This window comes from Littorina saxatilis, linkage group LG7, assembly GCF_037325665.1.
Source record: "Littorina saxatilis isolate snail1 linkage group LG7, US_GU_Lsax_2.0, whole genome shotgun sequence".
NCBI lineage: Eukaryota > Metazoa > Mollusca > Gastropoda > Littorinimorpha > Littorinidae > Littorina > Littorina saxatilis.
In genome coordinates, this window is record NC_090251.1 from 37,204,407 (window position 1) to 37,219,406 (window position 15,000).

Consider the following 15,000-nt stretch of genomic DNA (forward strand, 5'->3'; position numbering starts at 1 on the left):
CATATTTAGTTTTAACCTTAACATAATAGCTGTTTAATGTTTAATGTAATAATTTAACAGATTGTTATATGTTGTTTACACATATCAGGAATATATAGTTATATAATGGGGGAAACAAGTACTAAAATTAAATCAAAGAAAATAAAATTTACATTTTGAAAAATTGTGACCAACTTTGCCGACCATAGCCGACACAAGGCGATCTGACACATCTAGGTCAAGGTTACTGTACCGCCGCACTACGCGCGCTGGCGCGAAAGCGTCGTCTGCTGCTGGTTCATTTTTGCAAAAAACTGTTAAACAACATGAAGCAGAGTTACTGAATGTGTATACTTCTGAGATGGGTATTGATTGTTCATCTCAATGCTATACAAATGGATGACATTAAACTGTAATTTAAGGCTTTTTTCATTATTCCGAAAACAACATTTGTATGGAAGCCGACCTATGGCAAAACTGTATTTCTTCTCAGTTACTAGTTTTCAAAATAAGTAAAGTAATGTTGTATGAGATGGTTTAAACACTTCTTGAATATACTCCTTCACTTGATATAAGTGCTGTTTTGTCTAGATTGAGTACTTGGACAAAGCCGACATTGAGCAGGTCACAGTGCCTGATCTCTTGCAGCTCATTGAAAGCTGACTCGGTTTTGATAAAGACCAGGAATATGGTTCTAAATACACGAAGAAACAATTGGAAGACTAATATGGCGTTAACATTGTTTTTTCAGAGAAGAAAGGAACGCCGAATGTTTCTTTAAAAAAAAACAGCCAGCGAAATTCTTCGCCAATTTTACAAACAACCTAAATCCGCAGATCCCGAGACCCTGAGAAAGTACGATGATTAAAGGCTGCGGAAAAGCTCATTCGCAATTTCCGTAAACTACCTTGTATGCGCCCCCCTCATATGCACCAATTTCGCCCAAAAGTTGAGGGTGGGCGTTTCCTAGGTACTATACCCTTTGCAGGAGCGGTTTCTTAGCTAGAATAACGATAATTTGGTCATTTGGCATTGAAGTGTTCAAAGGATGCGTTATTGCACAAAACTTTCCTCTCTCATACTCTCTCTCTCACACACACAGACACACAGACACAGACACAGACACACACACACCCACACAGGGAATTCTGCAAGCAAACCACGAAGATAATCTTATTGCTTTAAGTGTCTGTTTAACAAGTTCATAACTTCAAATTTAAATATCTTTGACGACGCGGCCCTACCCGTTCTTACTCAAGAAATCAAAGAACACGTAAATCAACCTCTTCAGACATCACTTTTCGCCCAAGATGAAGCTTTTGTTTCTTCTTTTCCCTCCCAGTCAAAAATGTATAGTCATTCTGTAACCACTCTAGAACCCGTTTTCTGTCCACTCCCCGAAACATTTCCGAGGAAGGAAATTTATTTTTTCATTTTCCTTGTCTACTCCACTGATCGAAACTGGGAGGTGGGCGTTTACTAGGTACTGTACCCTGTGCACAAAATTTGACCAAAAGCAGGGAGTGGGCGTTTACTCGATACTGGGTATATACAAGGTAGTTTACGGTACATCAAATCATAGTGTTCCGTCTGAGGAGGAATTCGTGAATATTTTTTCAGACATCAAACATCAGCTACTTGCACACAAAGAGAAGTTGTCAATATGCAGAACCAGTCAACTGTGGCTACAGAACCTTGACATGATGATGGTAGACATTCTCCGTCAGTCCATCAAAGATGAGAGAACAGGCAACTTCCGTCTGCATGTACAGAGTGTCCTGGAAATGTTGCCACACTTTGCTGCGTCTGGACACACCAACTACTTGAAATGTGCTTGACAGTTTCTCCAGCACATGTCTGAGCTACAAAGAATACAACCTGCTGTATATCAGCAGCTCATGAAAGGCCACCACAACATCCGGCGCAGCGATCGATACTGGGCAGGACTGTCCTCAGACCTCGTTATTGAACAGCTTCTGATGCGCAAATTGAGGTTTGACGAAGGGAACAGACATGGGTGAAAGTGAAAGACTGGTGTGAATACTTGGCATGCAGCGTGTGACAGGTGTGCCTTTCATTACAAGTGACCAGCATAAGGATTCAAGCGAGTCAAGACAGAAAAGGGAACACGCGGACACTAAGAAAATTCTGGAGTTTTTCCAGAGGAGGAATTCATTCAGCGGAGACGGAAAACTCTCTCCAGCGGAAAAGTCGCAAACGAATCTGTAAATGTGGACACAGTAAAACTACTGGGACAAATCGTCATTCAAGACATGGTTAGTAGGGTCTTCGCTTGCCGACCGTTCACACTCAAGAAGAGTTATCAGGCTGTCACCCTAGCCTTTGAGTCTGTGGTGTCCTCTCAAGGCGAGGCCATCAATGTTGACCCAACACCGCTGTTCCAGCGACCAGTCAGGATCTCAGAGGCCACTCCAGAGCTGCTGCCATCAGCCTTTGAACATGAGCTCTCTAACATTCCAACATCTTTGTTTGAGCCCTCAGATCTGCCACGAGAAGCCAGAAAGCACATTCTGGCTGCCCACATTTGGTTTCTCGCCAAACATGAAGAGGAAAACGTCCACGACGTACACTACGTCATCAATGGCGGTTTTCTTTTGCACCGTTTGGCATGGGGAAGGTGGGTGACATACAACCAGCTGATCGCAAGCTACGTGGACTACGTTGGACGAAGATACCACAAAGCCAGCGTTGTTTTGACGTCAAAACGGTCTTGTCCGCACAGCCCTGTGACGAGGAGGACGACGTCGATCAGCTGTGGTGACGTTTTCTATTGAATTGCAAACCAAGGAATGGCTTAAACCCCTAACACTAACAGTGTAAAGACGAATCAACAAGTGACAGTATTTTTTTTCTTATGTATCGTCGTCATATGAAATAAACAAACTGTCGGGTGTCATACCCTCAGTTTAGTAATTGATCGCCTCTTTCACATTTAGGGGGGTACGAAGCGACTTTGCCTAAAATGATGTTTTCAAAACACTCATTTTCTTGAAGCTGCTCACTCTGCTTTGGGGAAACATATGTAAGTAAGAAAAAATGCCTTGTATTATTTTATATTTGCACACGGTGGCATAGCATGGGCGAATCAGATAATTTTCGTATAAAATGTGACTAGTCTTTTTGGTTTTGCACGGAAACAATCTGACTTTACAAGAGTTGCAGCTAACTATTTCCTACTTTGCCTTTTCTACTATCAAAAACGCCTTTAACGTGAAGCTTTATGAGACACCACGGCCTTAGTAACAGCCCACAATTCGTTTTCTGTAGTGCTTGACCATTTTGGAAAAATCATGTACGCACATAATACTAAACAAGCAAAAAAGTACGATTATCCCCCACAATATTTTTCTATATTTTGCATATGTGATTCTTGTATGTATATAGCACTCAACATTTTTTAAATAGCTTGTAAAGGAATTATGTTGATGTTGAGGCAATATTTGTCAAAATAATTATGACCGGAGTAAAAAGCGAATTTACCCAGCAATAACGAGTTGCATTTTTAAAGTGGCAGTCGGTATTTATTTCTTTATGTTGGTTGATTGTACTTTTGTTTGTGTGTTTGGTTGTCTTTTCTTTCTTTTTTTGGTCTTTGTTTTTGTTGGAGGGGGGGGGGGGGTAGTATTTCTTTCTGTTGTTATTTTCAACAGTGTTTATTTGTTACTGTGTTTTTGCTCGTTGGTTCTATTGGTTTCTATTTATTAAAACTTATACCTTGTCACCAACAGAACCCGAGCAGACAACAAAGCTGATAATGTAAAGACCACAAGGATGAAATAAAAACGACCTTTGACAACCTGTTACGGTGTTGTCGCGAAGGCCAGCAAAAGCGCGAACATAAATAAAATAGACACGGTGATGGTCAATTGTATACACATGCATTGAGCACTCGAGAAGGGTTGAGAGAGACAGAGAGAGAGAGAGAGAGAGAGAGAGAGAGAGAGAGAGAGAGAGAGAGAGAGAGAGAGAGAGAGAGAGAGTGTGACATTGTCAGAGAGAGAGTGACAGAGTGAGAAAGAGAGAGACTGGGAGAGGGGGAGAGAGTGACAGCGGAGAGAGAGAATGACGGAGAGAGTGAGACAGAGAGAGTGTGGGAGAGGGAGAGAGAGAAAGAGACAATGACAATGACAAGCATTTGTTGAAAAAATGAATGCGTTAATAGAGGAGATGTGTAATAATGTGCCTAGGGGTGCTAATGCTCAGGATCAATGGGAAACATGTAAATCAAACATTAAATCGGTTTGTATAGAATTTGGTAAATCAAGGTCAAGAAGCCAGAAGAATGAATTTGTAGATTTACAAGCAAAGTTGCAACAGTTGGAAAAACATTGTGCAGAACAACCTAATAATGAGAAATTGCAGGCAGAAATGTTTAATGTTAAATCGAAATTGGAAATAATGACCATGGATAAAGCAAGAGGAGCTCATGTACGATCAAGAGCTAAGTGGGTAGAAGAAGGAGAAAGAAATACGAAATATTTTTTGAATTTGGAAAAAGTACAAGCCCAAAATAATGTGATGACACATGTGAGGGCAAGTAATGGTGATATTGTTGATGATCAATTTCTTGTGTTGAATGAACAAGTGCAGTATTATAAATGTTTGTATGGTAAAAGTCCAGAAAGTCAGGAACGCATCAGGGCAGAAGCAAAGGAATTTTGTGATGAAGAAGAATTGGTTAAATTAACGAACGAAGATAGTAATGTATGTGAAGGGATGTTGACGGAAGCAGAGGTGGCAGCAGCATTAAAGATGATGAAAAATGATTCATCACCTGGAAGTGACGGACTCACTACAGAGTTTATTAAAATGTTTTGGAATAGATTAAAGAGCATGATTACAGACTCGTTTAATGAAGCCTTTCGTAATAATAATTTGTCTTTTACGCAAAAACAAGGAATAATTAAGTTATTACAAAAAAGTACAGAATTACCCAGGGAAGACCTTAATAATTGGCGTCCAATTACCCTACTTAATACAGATTATAAGATCTTGGCAAAGGTTTTAAATCAGAGATTGAGTTCGGTTATTTGTAAGTTAGTAAATGAAGATCAAGTTGGTTACATAAAAGGAAGGAATATTGGAACCGTGATTCGTACAATAGATGACGTAATAGAGTATTTAAATCGAACGAATAAGTCTGGGTTTATATTGGCCCTTGACTATCGTAAAGCGTTTGACTCCATTTATAAGGAATTTATGATAGAAGCATTTAGATCATATGGTTTTGGTGAAGATTTTCAAAAATGGGTTAAGCTTTTAATGACAGACACTTTTAGTAGTATTAATCACGGAGGGTGGATTTCAGAACCGTTTCCCTTGAAGTGTGGTATAAGACAAGGTTGTCCATTTTCACCCCTGGCCTTTATATTGGCGGTGGAAATACTTGCCATTAAAATTAGGAAAAGTGATATAACGGGTGTTGAATTACCCTCAAAGGTGGGCGAGGAGAGTGCCCTAAAAATTAAACAGTTAGCAGACGATACAACAATATTTTTACAGAACAGTGGTGATGTCTTTAAAGTTAAAGATATAATAATACAGTTTGCAAAGTTTTCAGGACTGACCCTGAATGTTAATAAAACCAAAATAATGAAAATTGGACAGCATTGTGGTCAGCAAAAGTTGCCCTTTGAGTGCACAGAGAAGATTAAGATTTTAGGTATATATTTCGTAAATAATGATAGAGCAATAACTGTTGAACAGAATTGGGTATTAAGAGTTCAGAAGATTAAGAAGTTGATTAAGATATGGAGTCGACGAGATTTAAGGATTCACGGTAAAATTGTAATAATCAAATGTTTTTTTATTTCACAGCTAGTATTTGTGATGCAGACGATTGGATTGCCAGATCGGGTTTTGACAGAGTTAAATAGATTGTTTTATAAGTTTATTTGGCAGAGAAAGTGTTCGAATAAAAAAGCATTTGAAAAAGTGAAAAGAAAAGTAATGGAGAAAGAAATAAGTGAAGGTGGGTTGAAAATGCTAAATGTGCACAGGATGCAAGAGTCTTTTTATTTACAATGGGTCGGACGTTTGTATGAAGAGAAGGGAGCAAATTGGACGTTTATACCACTATGGTTTCTGGGACATGTTGTTTCAGGGTATGGTTGTTTTGATTTGAATGTTAAACCGAGTAAGGAATTGAATTTGACAATGATTGGAAGCCCATTTTGGCAGAGGGTAGTGTGGACACATTTGAGTTACAAGCGTAGGATGGAACATGATAAGATTGATGTAAACAATTTTTATAAACAGATTTTGTGGAGTAATGATTTGATTCGGTATAAAGGGAAAATGTTGTTTTATTTGTATTGGAAAAATGCTGGGATTGAACGAGTAAGTGATTTGTTTATAGTGGAAGAAAAGAGATTGAAGTCAGCAGCAGAGGTATATATACAAATTGGAAAGAATAATGCAAATATTTTATTGGATTATTGGGCATTAATAAACGCATTACCCAAAGTATGGATTAATTGGATTGAAAATAAACATATTATTGTCCAGATGGATAAGCAACTGTTTGATGGTAGCCTGTATATGATAAAAATAAGCCAAATACGAAAAATGATAGAAAAGAAAAGTGTAGATACTGCTGTAGAAAAACCTTGTGTATATAATTTTTGGTTGAGGAAGTTTGGTGTACAAGTAGATAAGGAAATTTGGACACTTGCCCATGTTTCCAAAGAAGTGAGGTTAAGAGAATTGCAATGGAAAATCTTCCACTGTGCTTGCCCTTGAGTTGCTGTAAGATTTTAAGATGACTTATGTAAATTCTGGAGGATGTAATTTTGGTGCTACAAAGAACCGACGCGCTCACAAAACAAAACGAACACTAGAATTGGAAAATTAATTAAAGTTTTATTGTGAATATGGTCATACTTGTCAATGTCATAGTAATCCGGAATCAGCTCATAATATCAATATATAAAAAGCTAAACATAAACCTATGGAGAGCTAAGTAACCTATATAGGAGCGTGGCGGAAAAACTGATCTAAGTTTAGAATGTGAATTAAAGCTAAAATGTGAAGTAGAAATGACTAGCTTGAGTGAGAGTGCAGAACAGTAGAGTGTGAAGCGTGGAGCATGGAGCGAGAAGCGCGGAGCGGTGGAAACTGATAAAAGAAAAAAAAACTAAACTTAGAATTCGAAACATCAAACTAAACATCAAAGGTGTCCTAAAAACATAAACATCAAAGATGGACGTCAAAATGGCGGCCGAAACAAGATGGCGGCAAATCAAGAAAAAAAAATCACCAAAGCTATCATGAACACCAAGACAAAATATGTTAGAAAACCCTAACATAGAATAAACGTAGGACACACTAGGCTAACTAAACAAGAAACGACACGCAGTGAAAGGAAAGCTGACCAACATTACAGGACGGAGAAATACAAATACGACTCGCGAACATGAACCAAAATCTTACAGAAGGTTAGCAAACAAAAACTGGCTTAAAGTCAAATCATAATAAACCAGAACAGTCTCAGCTCCTCCCTTGCATAGATAAAAACGTAAGACAAAGAAACGGAAAGAAGACAAAGAAACGGACAGAAGACACAGAAACGGAAAGAAGTCATAACAAACAAAGATTCGAAACGAAAATTACACGAATTCGGTAAATAAGAACAACATGGAGTCAGAAATGGATACTCGCCTTTGACAGCATCAATATAACCTAAACAGGCTCAAGGCGAGCAACTAAACAGAACATTACAAATTAACTTGATAAAACTGGTCCCAGGAACAGAGCAAAAAACCTATCTATACTAAAAACATGTTGTTCCTTGAACGGCTTCCCAGCAAGTGACAACGAATTCAGGCTATCCACCACAGAGGTGAACTAAAAATTACTGCGCGTTACTACGGTTTTACTGTTGCAAAGCATGCGTCCCGTGCTCTCCGGGGAAAATCTCCATAGGCTAGCATGATGTCCAGCGTAAGCCATACAGGCACATGAAATTAATATCAGAAAAACGCCGGCCACACTCGTTTATAAATTTGTTCGTTACAATATTTAACGTCAGTACAACAAAAACAAAGGTCGTACCAGGACGCTCATACTTAATAAAGAAAACTAGAAGATAAAGAGCGAGCTAGACCCGCACGCGAACCTACAGAGGTGGCTGCAAAATGGGAACAAATAGGGACAAAAGTGAGATAAGGAAAGAAAAGTGAAAGAAAAGAGAGGGGAAGCCACCACCACGGAAAGTCGCATGCGAGTCAAGCTAGAAGCATGACTAAGAAACACAAGCAAAACAAAAAGAATCTAGATACACAGAAGGCTCCTTAGCAGGGGCATTCACATTCCCCCCTCGAAGACATCTTAGTCTTTACAAAAGTCGACATAAAAAAAAAAATCATCGAATACATACGTGGTTCAAAAACAAAATCCGAAACATTACAGAATCCTTTTGGCATTATCCAAAACGTAGCTGTTCGAAACGCACTCGCATACGTGGTTCAAAATACAAAAAATCCGAAACGTTACAGAATCCTTTTGGCATTATCCAAAACGTAGCTGTTCGAAACGCACTCTCTATGAGTCTCAATCTAAAAAATCACACGTGTTCTTTCAACAAATGTAACATCATATTTCGTCGGTCCGTCACTGTCAACATATCGTGTCAACATTATTCTTACACCTTTACATAAACCGCAACTCAGTATGAAAGACTGTAGTCGCAACCTACAAAATACAAAAGAAAAACATCTTCCGTCTTCTTAATCATAAGCACAGGCATCCGCACGCGGGAAGGACTAAACAAACCGATTCATTAAGCGCTTGCCTCTGTCAAGAGCTTTCGTTCCAAAATGCGGAACCAAAAACATATATACAAATGGAGAGAAACCACAAACTCACAAAAAATATTTGCATTAAGACGAAATTTTCTCCCCAAATCAAAACAGCGCCACCTGTCAAAAAGGCGAACGGATTACGTCAGACCAAAACATGCACAAACGGTCTGTCGAAAACAGTAAAGTTCACTGGGAAAGTCATTGAGTGTCCGGGTCTGCCTTCACCAGCACGGTCAGCTTAGAGATGGGGCGCCAGTAGTAGAAAGTGGAATGGCTCGTCTTCGAGGTGACCTTGACAGTCTTCAGCTTGCAGGTTCGCACGAGTCCATCGTCGCTGGGGCGAACCTCCGTCACGAGTCCAAGAGGCCAATCTGCTCTGCATACGGCTTCGTCACGTAGCACGACGACATCTCCGACAGCAACGTTACGTTGGGGAAGGAGCCACTTTCTTGTTCGTCGTGGTCTTCTTCGTCGTGGTCTTCTTCGTTGTGGTCTTCTTCGTACTGGTCTTCTCAAAATCCTTTCCCTGACATGGAGGGGGTCGGAGATGCTGGGTTCGGCGAGTGTCGTGCGATATACGGAAGCGACTGATTCACCTTCGTACTCGCTGAGACAATGCTGTTCTGTTAGAGACACGTGCATCACGTCATGGACAGACTGTTTTGGCGACACTTGTCCCAGTATCGTCCAACCCAACGGTGTGAGAACGGCGTATGGGTCTCCCTTGATGACTCTCTCTGGCATGAATAGCTCTGCATGATCGTAGCCAATCAACAACCCGGGAGTGCAGCCTTCGAGCAACGGGGGAATCTCGCTGGCAATATGACTCAAATGCTTGATGTTACGAGCGGTCTCTGATGTTGGTATGTTCTCAGTGTCATTGGTGAGATGGTCCGTCGTGTAGAGCGTTTTCAGGTTGTGGGAAACATTGGAGTTGAGGGCCTTAACACACAATCCGGTCACTCTCTGACATTCGATATGAGTGTTCTGAGAAGTCATAGTGTTCAGCCTCAATGACGCTGGCTCAGAATGAGTGTTCAGCTTGTCACTCAAAGATTCGGTAACGAAGGAGATGCAAGACATGGTGTCAAGCAGTGCGTATGTCGTATGCTCTACCGTGGGATTCTCTTTCGTCGAAACTCTGACCGGAACAATCATGGTAGCTCTGACTGGTCTGTCTGACTTGTTGGTCGTCGCGAATGCTGATCCAGAGGCAGAAACACGGGCATCTTGACTGAGACAGACAAACCTTGAAGAATCTGGCGGTCCCCGGGCATTCCGTTGCTGATTGGGAATCTTCTTCCTGTAGCTAGGCGCTCCATGCAGCATAGTGAGATGTGGGCCTTGGCACTTGTCACATATCGCCCTGGTAGTGCAGTCTACACTTCTATGGTCAGTCTTTCTGGCACAGGAGAAGCACAAGGACGTTTCGTACATGAAGTGTTTCCTGTCCTCAACGGGAATCTCATCGAACCTCTGGCATCTGAGTAGAGGATGAGAAGAAGAGCTGGTCGGAAAACGAACGGTACAAAAGGGACAGACTTCGTCGCAGTTCGTACTCAGGACAGTTTTAGCGTGGTGCTGACATCTGTCACACTCTTGACATGCAGATGTAGTAGAACAATCCGTACTGTACGATGTTTTCTTGGGGACTGCTGAACTGGCGGTCTGTGAGGTGGAAGAGGCGGCAGATTTGCTGGAGGAGAAAAGGGGCTCGCAAAGGATGTCGGCCTCTGTCTTGATGAAAGCTGACAACTCCTCAAAGGTAGGGTAGCGTTTCTTCTCGTTCTTGGTCTTGTGTACTTTCCGCACCCAGTTTCTCACCAACCAATCTGGAAGCTTGCTCATGAGTGTCTTGTGATAGGCTTGGTCTTCCAGATTCTGTAGCTGGCCTATCACTCGGCTCGCCACAAGGCATTGTCCAAGAAAGTCCGAGAAGGCGCGGAGGGCTTGTCCATCTTTGGGTTTGATTACCGGCCATGCATCTAGTTTCTCTCGGAAGGCTCTGGCAACGACGAAAGAACTGCCGAACCTTTCCTCCAACGTCTGAAGGGCCTGCTGATAGGCCTGGGCATCCCTGATCAGAAAGAGTCCCTTGACCGCATCCTTCGCCGGACCGTCCAAGTACTTCTCCAAGTAGAGGAGCTTTTCCTCTGCAGAAACGCCCTGTCGCTCAATCAAAAGAGTAAATGAGGACCTCCAGAGAGGGTACGTCAAAGGATCTCCTGAAAACGTAGTGGGCTCCTGCGTCGGTAACCTGTTGATCAGGAGAGCCTCAGCTAGAGTACGAGCTAGGGCAGAACCCTCGGAGAGCGCTGGCTGGCCTTGCATCTGAGGAAGGTATGCATCTTGCCCGTAGTAGACGTCTGAAGGGCTCGTGACCGGAGCCTCTTGAAAACCATGCTGTGTGTAGTCAGTGTCAGGAGCAAAGCTTGCAGCGTGGTCATATTGCTGTGTTTGCATGGGAGGATGCGTGACAGAAGGCCCCATATGCAAAGTTTGGCACATAGGTCGGAGACTCTCGGGAGGTCATGGCAGGAAAAGGACCAGGGAAAGGCCCGGGAAAAGGTCTCGCTGATGGATTGAGGGATTTGTGAGGGAAACGGGAAGGCGCGTAGATCTGGCGAGGACGATCTTCGTGGCTTGGAATCTCAGCTTTGACAAACTGAGGCCGAAAGGAGGTCGCGAATTGGCCTCCGACTCTTGTCGTCATCGTGGTGGCTGTAGTCATCGTCGTAGTGGTAGGAGCCGTGGCTGTGACCGCTGCTGGAAGTGGGTGAAAAGCGGAGACAGGTTGGGCAAGGGTCCTGGAGATGCCTCGAAGAGTGTCGCGGATATCCTCGGCGGCCGACTGGAGATGCGAAGGGGCATAAGCCCTGACCTCCGTGGGCTGCTGAAGTGGCGGGAGTCCAGGCTTGGCTGCCGCAGGCTGATGTTGCCCAGAGACGAGGGTGTTGGCTGCCGGCTGGTGACGCGGGCGGGCGTAGGTGTCGGCTGTCGCAGGCTTATATGTATCTTGTATGTGCTGTGTGTGCCTATCATACCCTACCGCCACATCTCCTATGCTCTCTGAGTGTGTACCTACATGCAGGGGGTTGTGAGTACCTAGGTACCTATCAATGGGGCTGTCACGAGGTAGTTGGGGCATGAATCTTTCTCTAGCCCTTTGCTGGTCTTCTATGTCAGTTTTAAGGATCTTAAAAACGTCATGCTCTTCTTGCATCTTGCCTTCTCTCTCCACCCTCTCTAGTGCAGTCTTAATTTCCTTTTCTTTCTTCTTCAAAGCTAACTCTTCGTCTTGAGCTTCTCTCTCTAAACGAGCACACTCTCTTTGCATCTCTGCATTCTTCTCAGCAGCCAAAGCTTTAGACCTAGAAGCCTTCTCCTCTAAAAGCAAAAGAGTCTCTTCTTGTCTGGCCCTTTCATCTGCGACCATTTGCTGGGACCTAAATCTCGCTGCGCTAACCGCCAAAGCAGCATCTAGAGAAACCTCTCTAGCACCTCCAGAAGCGACTGTGGAAGTCAAGTCCGAGCTGGAGGCGTACGGGTCTAACTTGGGAAAGAGACTGCGGTATTGTTCTTTGAGTGTCTCCGTTTGCATGTGCATATCGCTCAAATCCTCTTCTATAGCTACATCACTTTCAGCCACTTGACAAAGCCTCGAGTTCGCTACATTCAGCTCGTTTAGGCGCTCACAGAGGCTTATCTTATGCACTTTAAGGACTCTCTTTTTGTCTGGTGTTTCCCTAAAGGCTGTGCACAACTCGCTGATCATAATCTTATGAGCTCGGCTTAGGGCCCAGTACTTGTCTGACAGTTCCCTCACCTCAGCATTAAGTCTAGCCCTAACAATGGCGGGGCCTCTTTCTTCTCTACTTCTCTGCTAAGGAGCCTTCTGTGTATTTAGATTCTTTTTGTTTTGCTTGTGTTTTTTAGTCTTGCTTCTAGCTTGACTCGCATGCGACTTTCCGTGGTGGTGGCTTCCCCTTTTTGTTCTTTCACTTTTATTATCTTATCTTACTTTTGCCCCTATTTGTTCCCATTTTGCAGCCACCTCTGTAGGTTCGTGTGCGGGTCTAGCTTGCTCTTTATCTTCTAGTTTTCTTTATTAAGTATGAGCGTCCTGGTACGACCTTTGTTTTTGTTTTACTGACGTTAAATATTGTAACGTTTTTCTGATATTGTTTTCATGTGCCTGTATGGCTCACGCTGGACCATGCTAGCCTCTGGAGATTTTCCCCGGATAGCACGGGACGCATGCTTTGCAACAGTAAAACCGTAGTAACGCGTAGTAACTTTTAGTTCACCTCTGTGGTGGATAGCCTGTATTCGTTGTCACTTGCTGGGAAGCCGTTCAGGGAACTACATGTGTTTTAGTATAGATAGGGTTTTGCTCTGTTCCTGGGACCAGTTTTCAAGTTAATTTGTAATGTTCTGTTTTAGTTGCTCGCCTTGAGCCTGTTTAGGTTATATTGATGCTGTCAAAGGCGAGTATCCATTTCTGACTCCTTGTTGCTCTTATTTACCGAATTCGTGTAATTTTCGTTTCGAATCTTTGTTTATGACTTCTTTCCGTTTCTGTGTCTTCTGTTCGTTTCTTTGTCTTCTTTCCGTTTCTTTGTCTTACGTTTATATCTATGCAAGGTAAGAGCTGAGACTGTTCTGGTTTATTATGATTTGACTTTAAGCCAGTTTTTGTTTGCTAACCTTCTGTAAGATTTTGGTTCATGTTCTCGAGTCGTATTTGTATTTCTCCGTCCTGTAATGTTGGTCAGCTTTCCTTTCACTGCGTGTTGTTTCTTGTTTAGTTAGCCTAGTGTGTCCTACGTTTATTCTATGTAGGGTTTTCTAACATATTTTGTCTTGGTGTTCATGATAGCTTTGGTGATTTTTTATTGATTTGCCGCCATCTTGTTTCGGCCGCCATCTTGTTTCGGCCGCCATTTTGACGTCCATCTTTGATGTTTATGTTTTTAGGACACCTTTGATGTTTAGTTTGATGTTTCGAATTCTAAGTTTAGTTTTTTCTTTCTATCAGTTTCCACCGCTCCGCGCTTCTCGCTCACCGCTCCGCGCTTCTCGCTCCATGCTCCACGCTTCACACTCTACTGTTCTGCACTCTCACTCAAGCTAGTCATTTCTACTTCACATTTTAGCTTTAATTCACATTCTAAACTTAGATCAGTTTTTCCGCCACGCTCCTATATAGGTTACTTAGCTCTCCATAGGTTTATGTTTAGCTTTTTATATATTGATATTATGAGCTGATTCCGGATTACTATGACATTGACAAGTATGACCATATCCACAATAAAACTTTAATTAATTTTCCAGTTCTAGTGTTCGTTTTGTTTTGTGAGCGCGTCGGTTCTTTGTAGCACCAAAATTACATCCTCCAGAATTTACATAAGTCATCTTAAAATCTTACAGCAACTCAAGGGCAAGCACACATAACATATATCCAACAAATATTTTATTATGTAAAATGCAAGTCAGGGAGAATAACAGATGTTGTATTTGTTGGACGGAAGTTGATTTTGTTGAACATTTCTTTTATGAGTGCATACCGGTAAAGTTGTTTTGGACGAAGATAGAAAACTGGATAGAGGAAAAGGCTGGATTGAGGGTTAATTTAAAGATGCAGGATATAATATTTGGCTATCAAGACACAAGTTGTTGTAAAAAGATGAGAAATTTTGTAAATCACGTAATATTAATTGGGAAAATGTGTATTAGTATTTTTAGAAAGACAACTTGTCAGGGATCAGTGTTCGTAATTTTCGAGTTTCAAATATTAAGTAGAAAATTTGATTTGTAAATATAAGGAATATTTCCATTGTAAAGAGAAAATGTCCATGTCTCGTGAGTGTAATATACCTCTATGCTGGAGTTAAAAAAAGAAGAAAAAAGACCAATGAAGAAGGATGCTCACCGCCTATTTACAAGAAAAAAAGAAAGAAAAAAAAGAAGAAAAAAAAGGGGAAAAAAAAAAAAAAAAAAGGAAAGAAAAAAGAGAGAAGAAAACAAGGAAGGGTTGAAGCAGCCTGCATGCAACTGAGGTCCAAAAAAAAAATTCTTTATGACAATTCTTTATGACAATACTTTATTTTACGAGGGTAACAGCATAAGCATAGGTATACTTTTTTTGCATCTGGCCCTCGCCCTAAAGAGGGACTAAATCTACTATATTAACTACTAT